Source organism: Halichoerus grypus, chromosome 14 (genome assembly GCF_964656455.1).
Source record: "Halichoerus grypus chromosome 14, mHalGry1.hap1.1, whole genome shotgun sequence".
Lineage (NCBI taxonomy): Eukaryota > Metazoa > Chordata > Mammalia > Carnivora > Phocidae > Halichoerus > Halichoerus grypus.
In genome coordinates, this window is record NC_135725.1 from 87,627,877 (window position 1) to 87,645,798 (window position 17,922).

Genomic DNA, 17,922 nt, shown 5'->3' on the forward strand with positions numbered 1-17,922 from the left:
GCAAGAAAGGAAGGGAACTCCCCAGGGATAAAAACAAAAAAGTAGCTGAAAACCAGAGCAGGAATCAGGAGGGCTACACTGGCTGCTGTGTCGAGCCAGGCGGGCAGGGCTGTGGGTCTCAGCAGCCTGGGGATTGGATTCTATAGCCCTTGTGGGGACAAGAAATAAGGCTTTGGGCTCCACAAAGCAGGGAGCTGTAAATGAGACCCACCTCCAAGCCAGACTCTTCAGAGTTATATTCTCAGTAAAAAGGTAGACAAGGATTAAAAACAAACAAACAAACAAAAAACCAAAAAAGCCACTCTCTGCTCAGATCACCAAGAAGCTCCTCTGTCACAGCCTGGGTTTAGGGTGGGACACAGGCTGCTCTGGGAATTTGTAAGCAGAGACTTAGCCTCAAGGGGGATGGGATTTAAATTTACACGACCCTGCTTCCCAGTGTGTTCTGGAGACTCTGAAAGCAAGAACTTAACACCGACAGGGGTCTCTGGCTGGAGATGCCCTGTGCACGAGGCAGAAACAAATATGAACACTCACCAGAGGGCCTTGACCTCAACCCAAGCTCAACCCACAGACAAGGGTCCCTGCAGATGAGCTCACAAAGATAAAATTACAAAACAATAGCAGTAATAAGAGAAAGTCAATGATAAAACCAACAGTAGGTTTGGACACCTTCCCTCCCACCCCCCAACTCTGCCACAACCTCACAGGATAGATCCAAGAGAGAAAGACTACAAAACAGCTGTGATTAAAATGATGAAGAAGTTCTGGGAAATATCAAAAATAATTAAATATAATGAAAAAAGAGCCAGGGTTTCTGGTTAGAGAAAGCAGATCAAACACGGGCACTTATCACTGCTCCCTCCTGAAACTCCTTTAAAATGGCGGAAAAGGAATGCTACAATGGCAAAGAAAATGGGATAATTTTGAAACTGGAAAAGAGGTCGATGAGTGGGAACCAACTTCATGGATGTGAAAAACTGAGTCCTAAACCAGCAGTGAGGAAAGTCTAGAACCCCTCAAAGGCTCAGAACCCCCTTGAGTACCAGGTACTTCTGGCAGCAGAGGTGAAAGAGAAGTCTGAACCACAGAGGATTTTTTGAAAGACAGTTTGTAGAGCAGTTAGTAACCAGGAGCCTGTTCCCCCAAGGTGACTGCCTCTACCATACCCCAACAATCCCAACAGAAGACAGATGATTTATTCCCCAGAGTGGGTAAAACCAAGGGCCTCTGTACTGGAGAAAAGTGGATCCAGCTGGGGCCAAGGGCATCTCACCAAAAATGGGGGAATGAATGGAAGTCTTCACATTGAGTATCGATACTCCCAACTGGCAACCAGGCTTAGTATGACCCTCCAGGCAGGAGATTGAAAGATAACTCTACGCATATCTGAGAAGGCCAGGAGGAAAGACCTAAAGACAGGGACATCAGAAGTTTCCCAATGAAAGAGCCTAGCCAGATCACTCTCCAGTGGAGTTTTTGGTGGGCAGTCAAATCTGAGCTCTGAGTTTCTGAGCAGCCTCTGTGTGCAGAAGCCAAGGATCACCAGGTACATGAAGGAAACTCCTAACCCAGAGCCAAACAACAACAAATAGATAAAAAGCAGCTTTGGAGGGAACACAGATGATGATGATAAGGAGAAGAAAAATGTAAAAAAAGAAAATTGCTAGTATCATCAAAGACATAAGACGTAAAGACATATAGCACACATTAAACAAGTACAGTATGTTATTAAAAAGGAATGTTCTGAGAACAAAAATTGTCTCTTGGGTAGAACAAATGAAAAGCCTAGTGAACGGATTGGAAGAAAAGTTTGCAGATGAGGCAATAACCCAGAAAGCAGAGGAAAAGGACAAAGCGCAAGAGAGAAAAAGACATGAAAATTAGAGAATCAGCCTGGGAGATAGATCTAACATCCAAATAAGAGGAGTCCCAGATAGAACAGAAGAAATAGAAGGGGATGGCAATCATCAAATAAGTTATTGAAGTAAATTTCTCTGAATTAAATGACATGAGTTTCCAGATTGAAAATGCCCACTGAGTATCCAGCAAAATGGGTGAAAATATTTGCACACTGAGACATGTCATTGTGAAATTTCAGATCACTAAGAACAAATGAAAAATCATACAACCTTGGGGCACCTGGGTGGCTCAGTCGTTGAGCGTCTGCCTTCGGCTCAGGTCATGATCCCAGGGTCCTGGGTTCGAGCCCCGCATCGGGCTCCCCACTCAGCGGGAAGCCTGCTTCTCCCTCTCCCACTCCCCCTGCGTGTGTTCCCTCTCTCGCTGTGTCTCTCTCTGTCAAATAAATAAATAAAATCTTAAAAAAAAAAAAGAAAAATCATACAACCTCTGAGAGAGCGAGAAGTTGGGTTTGATACAAAGCATCAAGAATCAGAATGCCATCACACTTCTTATAGCACCACTGAAATTACACCAAAATGGAGCTAATGCCTTGAAAATCCTGAGAAAAACATATCTCAAACTTGAAGTTCTATACCCAGATAAACTATCAATCAATAGTGTGGGTAGAATAAAAACATTTTCAGAAATGGGGCACCTGGGTGGCTCAGTCCATGAAGCGTCAAACTCTTGATTTCGGCTCAGGCCATGATCCCAGGGTTGTGAGATTGAGCCCTGTGTTGGCCTCTGTGCTGGGCATGGAGCCTGCTTAAGATTCTCTCTCTTCCTCTGCCTCTCCTCCCCCACCCCCACCACCCCTGCTCACACTCTCTCTCTAAATAAATAAATAAATAAAATACTTTAAAAAATCAACTCCACACAGACACAACCTGCTAGCATTTATAACTCTTGACCCCATGGTCTTCCCTGTGGCTGCTGGTGCTTGAAATGCCATGGGGTCCACTCAATGTGCAGGCATTTGCAAACAGTTCCACAAGATCAAACAATCAGTTGTGATTAATACCAAGTGGCCAGCACAGTAAGTACCTTCCTCCTGGGTCTCTCTCCCTTCCTTTTCTCTCACTCCAGCTTTCTGTGGATTGTACTCCCTCAAACATCAGTGGCACTTTACTTCCACCTGAGTTCTGCTTACTGAGGCCACAGAAGCCAGACCTTTGGTTTAGGATTTGGTGTTGGGTTATTCACACATCATACTTAATTAGGAAAGACTGAATGTTTTCTCCTTAAGGTCAGGAACAAGAATGTCTCCTCTCACTACTCTTATTCAACAGCCAGTGCAATAAGACAAGAAAACAAGACATAGAGCTTGGAAAGAAAGAAATCTGCTTCTATTCGCACAACACATAATTGTCTAAGTAAAAAATCCCATAGAACTAATAAATTTAGCAAGATTACATAAGTCAGTATATTAAATAAAAGTGTATTCTTATATACTCCTAATGAATGATTAGAAATTGGAATTAATAGCATTGGAGGGGTGCCTAAGTGGTGAAGTTGGTTGAGCATCTGACTCTTGGTTTCAGCTCAGGTCATGATCTCAGGGTTGTGAGATCGAGCCCAACGTCAGGCTCCGTGCTCAGCACAGAGTCTGCTTAAAATTCTCTCTCCCGGGTGCCTGGGTGGCTCAGTTGGTTAAGCGACTGCCTTCGGCTCAGGTCGTGATCCTGGAGTCCCTGGATCAAGTCCCGCATCGGGCTCCCTGCTCGGCAGGGAGTCTGCTTCTCCCTCTGACCCTAACCCCTCTCATGTGCTCTCTCTCATTCTCTCTCTCTCAAATAAATAAATAAAAATCTTTAAAAAAAAAAAAATTCTCTCTCCCTCTCCCTCTGTGCCTCCCCCTCCCTCACAAATAAATAAATAAATGAATAAATGAATAAATCTTTGAAAAAAAGAAATAGCCCTGGAAAAAAATAAAATACTTGGGTATATCTGTATGTTGAATACTAAAAAACACTAATGAAAGAAATTTTAAAACACCTAAATAAATGAAGAGATATACCATGTTTATGGATTGGAGGACTCAATTTTGTTAAGCTGTCCATTATCACCAAATTGATGTATAAATTCAGTCCAATTCCAAACAAAATCCTTATGGGCTTTTTGGTAAAAACCAACAAGCTCATTCTTAAATTTACATGAAAAGGCAAAAGAACTAGAATAACAAAAACAATTTTGAAAAAGAAGAGGAAAGTTTCAGAATTCACACTAGATTTCAAGATTTTCTATAAGGCTACTGTAATTAGTGTGGACATTTCAGCCAGGGATTTTGCTAAATTCACTTATTAATTCTAATCATTTATTTGTTAATTTTGTGTGGATCTTCCATCTATACCATCATGTCTGTGAATAGTGACAGTTTGTTCTTTATTTCCAATTGTTATACTCTAAATTTATTTTTTTTGCTTTACTGGAAGTCCCCAAATTCCATCAACAGTAGAATATATAGCTAAATTTTGGTATATTCATGCAATGGAATACTAACCAATGTTAAGAATGATCAAATTATTGTTACACAACATTATAAACTTCACAAACATAATGTTGAATTAGAGAAGTCAGACACATAGCGTGCGTGGCTGGTTCAGTAAGTAGAGCATACAACTCTTAGTTTCAGGGTCCTGAGTTCAAGCCCCGTGTTGAGCATGAAGCCTACTTTAAAGAGAGAGAGAGAAGTCAGACAAAAATGAATATACTGAATACCACTTATAAAAAGTAATGGTAATAAAACTCAGACTAATAATTATCTTTTTGGAGTTACTGACTGAGGGGACAAGAGAGGATCTTCTGGGATGCTACTAACATTCTAATTCTTGCCTTGGATTGTGATTACAGAAAATGTGTTCACTTTGTAAAAAATCATTGAACTGAACATAAGATGTATGATATTTTCTATGAGTATGTTGTTAATCTTTAATAAAACATTTAAACAGTTTTGGCTATTTTATATAGATATCATATTTTAAAACTTGGTAAATACTAAAATGTATAGAAGAGAATAAAAATAACCCATATTCTCCCACCCATGCATAACTACTGATCACATTTTGGTGGACAACCCCATCAGTGTTCATAAGTTCCAAGAGCCTTACTCACGTTGATGACAGAACTTCATAAGCTATAGATCAAATATAGGGCCATGTGTAATCAGTCCTCTAGTTTTCTAACAAATAGTTAAAAATCGAGTGGGATGAAACAACACACATTTAACATCAACACACAGTATAGGTGGGTCAGAAGTCTAGGCAGAGCTTAACTATTTCCCCTGTTTAGGGTCTCACATGGCTGCAAAGTGTCAGTTAGGCTGTGTTCTCATCTGGAGGCTTGACTGGGGAAGAACCCACTTCGGAATTCACTCAGGTTGTTGGAAGTATTCATTTCTTGGCAGTTGTAGGACTAAGGGCCCTGGCTTCTTGCTGGCTGCTGTCTGGAGGCCACCTTCAGTTTCTAGAGGCCATCCACAGTTCCTACAGACTTCCTATGATTCCTTGCCCCAGTTCTTGCCTACTATTCCTTTCCCAAGACAACCACATGTTTCATCAGTCCAGCAGGCGGAATCTCCACAGCAAGGCTGCTAGCAAGACAGAATCTTACATAACATAACATAATCATAGCAGCAACACTCCATCACTTTTGCGATATTCTGTTGACCAGAAGCAAGTCACAGGTACGGGCTACACTAAGAGAGAGGGGGTTACGTAAAAGCACGAATGCCAGAAAGCATCTTGGGGCTGGGGGTGGAGCACCTTAGAGTCTGTTCAGCACAACAGGCAACAAACTCAACGTTCAGGAGATAATTCACTACTGTCAAAATTCAAATGGTGGAGGGCACCTGGCTGGCTCAGTCGGAGGAACATGTGACTTGGGCTTGTGGGTTTGAATCCCACGTTGGGTGTAAAGATTACTTAAATAAATAGAACTTTAAAAAAAATTCAAATGGTGGATCCCTTTAAGAAATGCTTTTACATTTTTTTTTTTTTTTATTTGCAAGAGAGAGAATGAGAGAGAGCACGAGAGGGAGCAGGGTCAGAGAGAGAAGCAGACTCCCTGCTGAGCAGTGAGCCCGATGTGGGACTCGATCCCGGGACTCCAGGATCATGACCTGAGCCGAAGGCAGTCGCTTAACCAACTGAGCCACCCAGGCGCCCCCACCTTTAAGAAATGCTTTTAAATAATCATGCTTAAACTCCTCAAAGAGATAAGGAAAGGAATAACCAAATTAAATAAATAAATAAAACATATAAATAAGCAGATATGAATCAAGAACAAAAGGGTATAATAAAATGATCACTACTGACATAACAGCTCAAGATATGGGGAAAACTCTCGACTAGATACAGAGAGAGTTTCCCCCCCCCTCAAAATAAAGACTAACAAAGGCCATGCTAAATAAATAAAAATAAAAATTACACCTAGATACATTGTAATTCAGAATATCAACGATGAAGAGGAAATCTTAAAAGCAGTTCTAAAGGGGAAAAGAGGTTATCCAAAAAGAAATGATATATAAGCCAGAAGGAGGACTCTCAACCACAAAAGAAGCAAGAAAAGAATAGAGTAACACCTTCAGCGTATTGAGGAAAATTAATTACTAACTTAGAGAAATATACCTAGCTACACTGTCACTAAAGAATGAAAATGAAAACAACTCCAACTTACAAAATCCAAAAATTTTTCATCCGTCAAACTCTTGGTGAAAAAACTCCTAAGGGATGTTCTCTGCAAGAAGAAATATAAAGCAAAAAGGAAAGAGTATCAAAAAACAATATGGAACAAATAAGTTAGTAAATTATATTAGTAAATCTAATTATTGTATTAGGATACAGGCTTGGCTGATCTGACCAAGATCCAAAATATTAGTGGCTCACAAAGATAGAATTTTATCTCTCCCTAAGTAACAGTATGGACATGAGTAGCTCATATAACAGCTTCAAGGTGTCAGGGACCCAAGATCCTTCTGCTTTGTTGCTTCACGACCCCTGTGGTGCTCCCGTACCCAGAGTTCAAGATAGTGAACCATTGCATCCACTTCCTGGTCAAGGCACAGTTTCCTTTTAAGAGCATGATCTATAAACTGCACACATGGCACTCCTACTTGCATCCCATTGGCCATAGCTACCTGCAAGAGAGGCTGAGAAATGTAGTCCTTAGTCCAGATACAAATTCTATTACGTAGCAAATAGAACGGATATGGGGGGACGACCAGCAACGCCACCACAACCATTGCCTAGAAAAACCATATAATCCTCACTAAACTTCTTTTACATTAAAAAATATAACTAAGAAGGAAATGTTTCCAAGCCAAAAAAAAAAAAAAAAAGAAGCCTGCAATAAGTTGTTTTGAAGTGGTAATATACACAATTTGCAAACGGACACACACACTCACTCACTGTCAGGTATCTGCAAAAGCATGACATTTCCATCTAAACTCGAGAGATTCCACGTGGGACAGAGCAAGTAAAGACTGACACTTCCACAAAGATGGAAGATGGAGCAAATGACAGTGTTAAGGACTAGGTTGATAAGCTGAGCTATGTCAAGTCAGATTTGGCATATATGTCATGATCTCAGGGTCGTGGGATCAAGCCCTGCATCAGACTTTGCACTCAGTATGGAGTCTGCTTGAGATTCTCTCTCCCTCTCCCTCTGCCCCTCCTGCTCGTTCTCTCTCTCGTGAATAAATAATAATTATAATAATAATAATAAAACCCCAAAAAGGTGGCATTGAAATTCCAGACAATAGCAGCGCCTGGGTGGCTCAGTGGGCTAAGCATCTGCCTTCAGCTCAGGTCACGATCTTGGGGTCCTAGGATTGAGCCCCATGTCAGGCTCCCCGCTTGTGGGGGGAGTCTGATTCTCCCTCCCCCTCTGCCCCTCCCCACAGCTCATGCTCTCTCTCTCTTGCTCGATCTCTCTCAAATAAGTAAATAAATAAAATCTTTTAAGAAGAGAAAGAAAGAAATTCCAGACACAAATAACGAAGAATTGATTTCGAGACGTATGGTAATGCTACAGTAATCAGGTCAATGGGATGGTGGCCTCAGGTCAGACAAATAGGTCCCTGGAGCAGAACAGAGATTCCAGAAACAGACCCACACATACACTGTTGATTGATATCAGTGAAGGTGTCAGAGGAAGACAACAGAGAAGACACCTTTCAACAGTTGGTGCTGAATCACTGAATGTCCACCTGGAAAAATAATGAGCCTCCACTCTTACCTCACGCCATACACAAAAACTAAGTCGAAATGGGTCATAGGTCTAAATTTAAAAGGCAAAACAAGGAAACTGCTAGACAAAAATATAGGAGAAAAATCTTCTCCATCTTGGGAAATGCAGACTTCTTAAAGACATGAAAGCACAGACAGGAATGGAGAAAACTTTAAAACTTTCATCCTTCCAAAGACACCACTGAGAAAATAAAAAGACAAGCCCCAGATTGGGAGAAAATATTCACAACACAAATACCTGACAAAAGACTGGTATCTGAAATACTTAAAGAACTGCTATCTATGCTCAGGAAGAAAAAAGGCAAATAACACAATTAAAAGATGTGAACAGATAGTTCACAAAAGAAGATATATGGATTTTTCAATGTGTATTCTTTCATCCATACAAGAATATGTATATTTTTTCATCCACATGAAAAAATGCTCAACTTCACTAGTCATCAGGGAAAGGTAAATTTAAAACCACAATGAACTAGCACTTCACACCTACTGGAAAGGCTAAATTTAAAAAAGACTGACCAGGGACGCCTGGGTGGCTCAGTCGGTGAAGCATCTGCCTTCAGCTCAGGTCATGATCCCAGGGTCCTGGGATTGGGTCCTGGGATCGAGTCCCATGCCGGGCTCCCTGCTCAGCAGGGAGTCTGCTTCTCCCTCTCCCTCTGCCCCCCACTTGTGATCACTCTCTCTCTCTAATAAATAGATAAAATCTTTAAAAAATAAATAAATAAAATCTTTTAAAAAAAATAAATAAAAATTTAAAAAATAAAATAAAAATAAATACATAAATAAATAAAAAATAAAAAGACTGACCATACCAAGTGTTAGAGAGGATATGGAATAGCTAAAACTCTCCGACAATACAGACAGGGATGTAACACTTTGGGAAACTATTTGGCAGTTTCTTATCAAGTTAAACATAAATACCCTACAACCCAGCCAGTCCGCTTTTGGGTGTTTATTTATCCAAGAGAAATGAAAACCTATGTCCACCCAAAGACTCATTCACAAATGTTGATAGCAGCCTGATTCATGACAGCCCTCACCTAGATGGAAACAACCCTAATGTCCTCCAACAAGCGAAAGCAGAAACAAACAGTGGCGTGTCCACACCATGGGACACCACTCTGCCACACAAGGAACAAATTAACAAACCACTGCCATACGCAATAGCGTGGATGAATCTCAAGAACGTTACAGTGACTGAAAGAAGCCAGATACAAAACAGCACATACTGTGTGAGTCCGTTTATATGAATTTCGGGGGAAGGCAAAACTCATCTAGAGTGAAAGCAAGCAAAAATCAGTTGCTCTTGATCTTCACTCCTGTGGTGCTTTCACGGGTATATTCATTCCTCAAAACTCATCAAAATTGCATGAGTATTATATGCAAATTATATATCAATAAAACTGATATTTTAAAAGAACAAAATAACAAGGCAGAGGGGAGGAGGCATTTGGCGGCTACTGAAGGGAGGCTCCAGGCCTGTCTTGTCCAGGAAAACAGAGGGGCTGAATATCTTAGACATGCGCTGTCCAACCCAGCAGCCACAGCCCATATGTGGCTACTGAGCACTTGAAATGCAGCTGGTCCCAATTGAGATGGGCTGTTAAGTGTAAAATACATACCAGGTTTCAAGATTTAGCAGCAAAAATACAAAATGTTTCATTAATAATGCTATACTGATTATATTTTGAAATACTATTTTTGATGTATAATGTTAAATGTGTTACTAAAATTATTTTCACCTGTTTCTTTCTGCTTTTTTTTTTAGAGAGAGAGCCCATGAGTGTGCCCCTGTGCGCGTGCGCGCGCACACACGAGCCAGGGAGGGGGGAGAGGCAGAGGGAGAGGGAGAGAGAGAACTCCAAGCAAGTTCCATGCCCAGGACAGAGCCCGAGGCGGGGCTCAATCCCATGAACCCTGAAATCATGACTTGAGCCAAAGTCAAGAGTTAGAGGCTTAACCGACTGAGTGACCCAGGTGCCCCTCTTTTTGCTTTTTAATATGGCTGCTGGAAATTTTAAACTAATACGTGTGACACACATTATTTTTCTATTGGACGGCACTGCTTTGGACATTGTTAAGAAAAGATATTTCTAGGTATCAATGTTAAAAATTAAAGGGCAACTTGGGGCACCTGGCTGGCTCAGTTGGTAGAGCATGTGACTCTTGATCTCAGGGTTGTGAATTCGAGCCCCACAATGGGTGTAGAGATTATTTAAAAATAAAATATTTTTAAAATAAATATATAGGGGCATCTGGGTGGTTCAGTGGGTTAAGTGTCTGCCTTCAGCTCAGGTCATGTTCTCAGGGTCCTGGGATAGAACCCCACATCGTGCTCCCTGCTCAGTGGGGAGCCTGCTTCTCCCTCTCCCTCTGCCTCTGCCCTCCACTCATGCTCATGTGCTATCTCTCTCTCAAATAAATAAATGAAATCTTAAGAAAAAGAAGGTAAAAAGTTAAAAAATTTTTTTAAAATAAATAAAATCTTAAAAAACAAACAAAAATTTAAGGGCAACAAGTGAAACAACAGAAATACATCTATAGTTTCCAAACTGTCAAAGAAAAAAGGAGAGTAAAGAACACTACAGATTTAATAGATGACAGAACATGAGACATAATTTCAGAAGATAGGGTGAATAGGACAACAGAATAAAACGGTAGAAGTAAGTCTAAATATATCAACAATCATTATAAACGTAAATTGATTTCATTTGTCTCTTAAAAGACAGAGACTGTCATATTGGATCAAAACAAACAAAACAGAATACAATATTATGCTGTTTAGGAGACACACTCTACAGCAAAAGAAAAGAGAAAGGTGGAAAAAAAAAAACAAAGAGAAAAGATGTATCAGGCAAATGTGGGCAAAAAAAAAAGCTGATATAGTAAATATTAATATCAGGCAAAGTACACCTAAGGCCAAGAAATGTAAAGAGATAAAGAGGGACCCTACAGAATGATGGAAGTAACAACCCACCAAAAAAAGATGCAACAAGAATTATATTTTCTAGACCTCACTACACAGCCTCAAAATAAGTAAAGCAAAAACTGGAAGATTTGCTTTGAAAAATCGAGAAATCCACAAAAGGAATGGGGATTTTGATGCTCCCCAGAAACTAATAGAGCAAGCAGTGAAAATTTACATGAGATATGGAAGATTTGAACAACAGAATTAACAGGTCTGATGCGGTACATACATGCAGAAGCCCGCATGAATCTACGTGCCTATCCCAACCAAGAATGCACATGTTTGGGGCTGACTTGTGTCCCCCCAAATCTGTATGTTGAAGTCCTAACCCCCAGTAACTCAGAATGTAACTGTACTTGGAGGCAGAGCCTTTACAGAAGTGATTTGAGTTAAAATGAAACCTTTGGAGGGGGCCCTCCTCCAATCTGGTTGGTGTCCTTACTAGCAGAGGAAATCTGGACACACACCAGCGATGCCCGAGAGGCGTGTGAAGACACAGCAAGAAGTCCAGGAGCGTGGCCTCCGAAGAAACCAAACCTGCTGACACCTCGCTCTTGGACTTCCAGCCTCCAGAACCGTGAGAGAATGAATCTCTGTGGTTTGAGCCCACCGGGCCGTGAGACTCAGGACAGCCCGAGCAGACTCATGCAACAGCGATTGTCAGGCCCAACGTGCGCATTTATAAAAACAGACTTGCGTTGGGTCATAATGAAAGCGTAAACGAATTTTGGAGCGGATGTAAAGCAGACCACATTCTCTGTCCACAATGCAGCAAAATTAGAAGTCAGCAACAACAAGATAGGCAGATGTAAAACAACCACATCTGTATCTTTGAAAACTAAAAAGCACGCTCCCAACGATCTCATGGGTTCATCAGGAAACGGTTGCAGGAACGTTTCTTTCCTGTCCTGAACTTTCCTTCTATGTGGAGGGAGCTGAATTAGTGTAACACTCGGAGCCTCGCTGCCTGGAGGAGGAAGTGGCAGCTGATTGGTCAGTGTGGGGAAGATAAAGTGGGCGTGCCCCACTGACCAACTTCCGTTCTCCGAATGGAGCGGCCTGCCCACAGTGGTCCTTCTCTGTTCCCCGCCACCACCCACAGCATCACAGTGACTAGGTGTTAAGGCTGCCAAATCCCCATTTTCAGTATTAGGCCACCCATTTAGCTGTCACACCTACCCTCATCCTCCAACTTTATCTTTTTTTTTTTTTTTTAAGATTGTATTTATTTATTTGACAGAGACACAGCGAGAGAGGGAACACAAGCAGGGGGAGTGGGAGAGGGAGAAGCAGGCTTCCCGCGGAGCAGGGAGCCCGATGCGGGGCTCGATCCCAGGACCCTGGGATCGTGACCTGAGCCGAAGGCAGACGCTTAACACTGAGCCACCCATGCACGCCCCTCCAACTTTATCTTTAACAGGTTTTTGTTTGCTTTGTTTTTTAGTAGGCTCCATGCCCAACGTGGGGCTTGAACTCAAGACCCTGAAACCAAGAGTCATCTGCTCTACTGACTGAGCCAGCCAGGAGCCCCATCTTTAACAGTTTAAAAAAAAAAGAGAGAGAGATGATTCTCCCCTGCCCCCCACCCTTATCTTATCTCTCAGTTCAGAATCTGGGAGAGAAAAAGAGAAGTTACTTACTGAGCCCCCCTCAAAGACATCAACAGAAATCACAATGGGAATTATGAAATATTTGGTACTGAGCTTAAAACGATAAATGCAAAATTAAATTAGTAGATTGGAACTAAACTGACATTTATAGAGAAATATATAGTCTTAAGTGCATTTACTCTAAAACAGGAATGACTTAAACATACATGAGTAAAACTTTCAACTAACTAAAGAAGCTTAAAAAAAAACTGGAAGGAAGTAAACAGTAAAGATAAGAGCATAAATGAAAAGGACATCAACAATCACAGAAATGATCAACAAAAGCCTTTCTTTGAAAAGACAATAAAATAGACAACCATCTAGCAAGATTAATCAAGGAAAAGAAGAATAAAGGCGCAAATATCTAATATTAAGAATGAAAGGAAGATGGGGTGCCTGGGTGATAGACACTGGGGAGGGTATGTGCTATGGTGAGCGCTGTGAATTGTGCAAGACTGTTGAATCACAGATCTGTACCTCTGAAACAAATAATACATTATATGTTAAGAAAAAAAAAAAAGAAGATAGCAGGAGGGGAAGAATGAAGCGGGGGAGATCGGAGGGGGAGACGAACCATGAGAGACGATGGACTCTGAAAAACAAACTGAGGGTTCTAGAGGGGAGGGGGGTGGGAGAATGGGTTAGCCTGGTGATGGGTATTAAAGAGGGCACGTTCTGCATGGAGCACTGGGTGTTATGCACAAACAATGAATCATGGAACACTACATCAAAAACTAATGATGTAATGTATGGTGATTAACATAACAATAAAAAATTTAAAAAAAAAGAATGAAAGGAAGGTAGAACTACAGATACAGTGGAAGTTTTAAGACTCATAAGAGAATACCATGAGCGACTTTATATTACTATATATGAAAATATATGAAATAGAGAATTTCTAGAAAAATATAGGTGATCAAAGTTTACTCAAAAAAAGTAAATAAATCAATGGCCATGAAAGAAAATAAATCCTTGTTTTAAAAAGCACCTCTTGCCACCTCTCAACCTCCCCCCAAGCCCCCTGCGCAGTGTGAGCCGTTCCTCACAGGCAGAAGCAATAGGGCAAGAATAGCTAGAGATCTGGAAGAATTTGACTCCCGTGTCCCAGTCCTTACTGAGGTCTTCACTCCTGCCCTTGTCACTGTTTGGTTTCTCATGCGAGCTCATAGTTCTCCTTTTTTCCTAAGCAAATTCAGTGGGTTTTCTTCATTTGTGGAACCCAAATGGAGGTGCCCCATGTCGCGGTAAATTTCAAGACATAGAAGCCTCGGGAAATCCCGCAGGAGTGGCACCATGTCTCACCCAGCCCCAGGACTCCCCTGTACATATGCACTTGTCCAAATTCCACATCCATGGCCACTGTGAAAAACAAACTTCCCTTCTATCTCCTCCAGTGCCTCAAGAGGGCCCCTTACTACCAGTCGGTCCTTTCTTTGCACCACATCATTCCAGTCCTGGAGTGGGGGCTTCTGCTCCTGCCTGCTGGTCTGCACTGGGATGGCCAGAGAATCGCAGACCACCCAACATCCAGTCCCCTAGTTCCCTGGGGGAAACGCGAATGAGAAATTTCAGTTCGCTGATGGCTCAGCTCCTGCCTGACACACAGCAGACCCTTGCTCACTATACAGTACATCTCCTTCATCCCCCACCCCAGCCCGATGTCAACACAGAACTTGGCCAAGGAGCGCTTCTTCCAGGGGGAAAGGTCCTCTAGTAGAAGGCAGAGAAGAGAAGGATCCCTAAACCACTGGACAGGAGACTCCAGGGGATTACTGAATTTGGAGTTTAAAGGGACCTCAAGGGCTCACTCTTCATATGAGAAAGGAGAAGGGGCGCCTAGGTGGCTTAGTCGGTTGAGCGTCCGACCCTGAGGTCATGATCTCAGGGACTTGGGATCTAGCCCCACACTGGGCTCTGCGCTGGGCATGGAGCCTGGTTGGGATTCTCTCTCCCTCTCCCTCTCCCTCTGCCCCTCCCCCCCCAAAAAAAATGAGAAAGGAGAAGGGTAAGACTTACATGGTGGGAATGGTAACCAGGCCACTGCTGACCTAGAACCTTTCTTCTGGAAGAGTCTGGCATGTGTGATCTGTCTCAGTAAGCTCCCAGCATGGAAGGAAGTAGTAGGGCAGAGAATGGACAAGACCTGAGGGCCCATTCAGAGTGCTTAGAATTGATGTACCCAGCAGACAGTCTCCCCAGCTGCTCCGTGCACACAGCCAGAGAAGAACCCGAGCTTCTAATGCCCTCGGGTTATATATTTCAAGCGCAGTGACAGCAGGGGTTAAGTCACATCAGTAAACCAGTAGCCAGTTGCATGTGTGCAGTAAATACATTTTCAGTCAATGATAATTATTTAATTGGGGCTTAATTAATTAATGTTCACAGAGCATTGGAGATGCTTGGGTGAAAGGGCCCGCTGAAAGGGACAAGTGCTATTATTCTGTTAGCAGCGATATTTGAAGACATTGGTATTCATAGGTGTGATAGATCCAAGAAGATTAAATTCGCTCAAAGTGTACATGAAAATTAGTGCCCTGGTGTGACCCCGCCTCTCTCCACACACCTTCTTTCCTCCTTCCTCCTTCCAGAAAAATCATGGGTCTCGTAGAACCACTCTGGTGTGAATAAGGTGCTCGGTGAGTCTTTTTGACTCTTCCGGCTGAGACGTGAAACTTGCACTTGGAGCTCCAGGAGGGCCGGCATGGGTCTCCCTTACTCCCGGCCGCACCCTGGTCCCCGCACAGGGCTGCCTCCACCAACCAGGAGCCTAATAAATCTTGGTAAAGTGAATGCGGACAGGATGTTAGACTCACTTAATCAGAACGTTAGGTTCCCGGTCGCTCACTGTTAGCATCACAGACTGTTGGCCTCCCAGCTTCTGGACCCAAGGACCTAGAGAGGTGAGCAGCACCCACATTTTTCAGGTGTAAAAGTGAGGAGTTGTGTGTGGCCGCAGGGGCTTCTGCCAAGCACCTCTAGATTGCTGGAGGGGAGGGAGCGGGGTGAGTAAACGGAGGGAGAAAGGGTACGGGAAGATTCTTCTCTCCCGGTTTTCAAGGGACTCCTAATGAGTGGGGACACCAATGGAAGCCCTCACTCCCATGGGCCCCAGAACCCCTCCATTCCTCTGTCCTGCCCTGCCCCCACTATACCCTCCACCGGGCCAGGGAGGGCAAATCAGCTCTGGGACTTGGGAAGACCCAGAAGAAAGGCTGTGACCTTGGCTCACTCAGGCTGCATTCTTCCCCTCCCCCACACCCTTCCTCCTCCCTCCCCTGGAGAATTCCAGCAGAAAATTTTGGCCAGAGAGTCAAGGGAGTTCTCGCTTGGGCCTCTGGAGGAGAGCCTGGTCCCTTTTATTTCATTGCTCTACCCAGTCCACCTTTCCTTTCCTCTTGAATGCTCCATGGAACTCACAGGTTCGGGATCATAGCTTCCCTGGGGAGAGGCACATAGCCCAAGATGATGCTTCAGTGGGTGGGCAGGCCTGGGTCCTCTTTGGGCCACAGTTTCCCTGTCTGGAAAATGAGCTTTGGATTAGAAGAGCTCCAAGACCCCTTCCAGCTCCCATAGGCTAAGATTTCCTCTTCCTTATGGACTCCACTCCTTAGCAAGAGGGCCTTGGGCAAGTCTCCAAAGCAGAGCCCCTGTGGGCTCATCTATAAAATGGGTACATTGCCAGAGGCAGCCTGACAGCTAGACTGGGATTTTTCACCCCTTGCTGCTGCTTTCTTGGGTCCCCCAGTGGAAGTGGCTCAGGGCACTTAGCTAAAACTGAGTTCAGACCTTGGTATCTGGCAAGGCTGGCTTCGGGTTCCAGCTTCACCCATGACGGAGGACCTGGCAAGCAGCTAAGATCTCTGACCTTCAGCCTCCTCATCTATAAGAAATAACTGAACAGATACTCACTTCCTAGGATTGCTGGGAGACCGTACCTGCCACCTCATGGCAGGTGCTAGGTGATCACTCAGTGCCAACCGTCACTTTGTGGTTGGCCGAGAGCTGGGGGCCGGGGGGGGGGATGGTGTCAAGGCCACCACACTGGCCTGGAGCAAGGCGCCAGCTCAGAAGCAGAGCCAGCACCCCTGTAGATGGCAAACCAGTTCCCGGGGCCCCAGAAGTGACACCAAGGCAGCAGTGAGCTTGGGATGTTCTCGACCCCCCTCTCTCTTCCCCATTTGCCCTTGGATCATTTTCTGAGACGCCCCGGACCCCGTGGGCTCAAAGCTTCTTCGAGGGCATGATTAATCTCTGGAGGGGACCTCCCTCCCTCCCTTCCCCTGGTCTGTCCCTACTGGGCTCACAGAAGCCAGGTCCCACCTGCTGCTGTGATAATTCCGAGAAAAGCTGTCCCAGCCAGGTGGAGGGTGGTGCCCTCCAGGGTTACAGCACCCCACCCCCGCCCCAGCCAAGGAATCAGGCTTCCCCAGGCCCAATTAAAGGAGAACTTCACCTTGGTGGATCCAAGTGTGGGCGTGCCTTAGGGAAGACAGGCTTGGGATCTTTTGATGTGTTGGCATCTGGAGTGCCAGGATCCACCCAGCAGCCCCACCCTAAACATCCTGCCTTCTGAGCCCTTTGCTTAGGCTTCTTCTGTTGAGATTCTTGCCATGCAGGATCCTGGCCCCGATTATTTGCGGCCTTCTTTATAGCCCTAATAGTAATAAAATATTTCGCCGAGCAAGTGCCGCTGCGCAGCGTGCCAAGAGCTGCTGAGGCTGTCTCTTTAAATCCGCCAGCCAAGCCCCGTGAGTGGCCCTTGCTGTTTTTCCATCCCTGCTTGACGATGGCTGGGCAAACTGAGGTTCAGAGAGTCATTTGCTCAAGGACACACACAGCCAGGATATGGACGAGCAGAATTTAAACTCAGATCTACCGGACTACACGGTTCAGCTCTTAACCTCCTCCCTGGGCGGTCTCCACTCTGCCTGCCGGGGTCTGAGCTCCCTGAGGGCAGGGGCCGCTTCCGGTTCAGCCCGGGCTTCCCCCAGGCCCGGTGCAAGGCCCAGCCTGAATACGGGGTCTCCTGACAGAACCAGTTCAATCCGAGACAGAAGGAGAGAAGGAGAGAAAAACTCACAGAGTAGATGGGTGTCCGTCAGAAGCCCTTCAACTCCCAGCCCCAACCAGACAGGGGAGACCGCAGGTGCCG

The 17,922-nt window shown here is 44.1% G+C and overlaps 1 long non-coding RNA gene across 1 annotated transcript; it reads right to left on the reverse strand.

Moving 5' to 3' along the window:
* Nucleotides 1–4,923: 4,923 nt before the first annotated feature.
* On the reverse strand, nt 4,924–15,541 carry LOC144380002 (uncharacterized). Its single transcript, XR_013443647.1, has 3 exons — nt 15,334–15,541; nt 6,580–6,639; nt 4,924–5,594 (listed from the first exon to the last, which is right to left on the reverse strand). It is a non-coding gene; the product is annotated as an uncharacterized LOC144380002 (long non-coding RNA).
* Between the last annotated feature and the right edge of the window lie 2,381 nt (nt 15,542–17,922).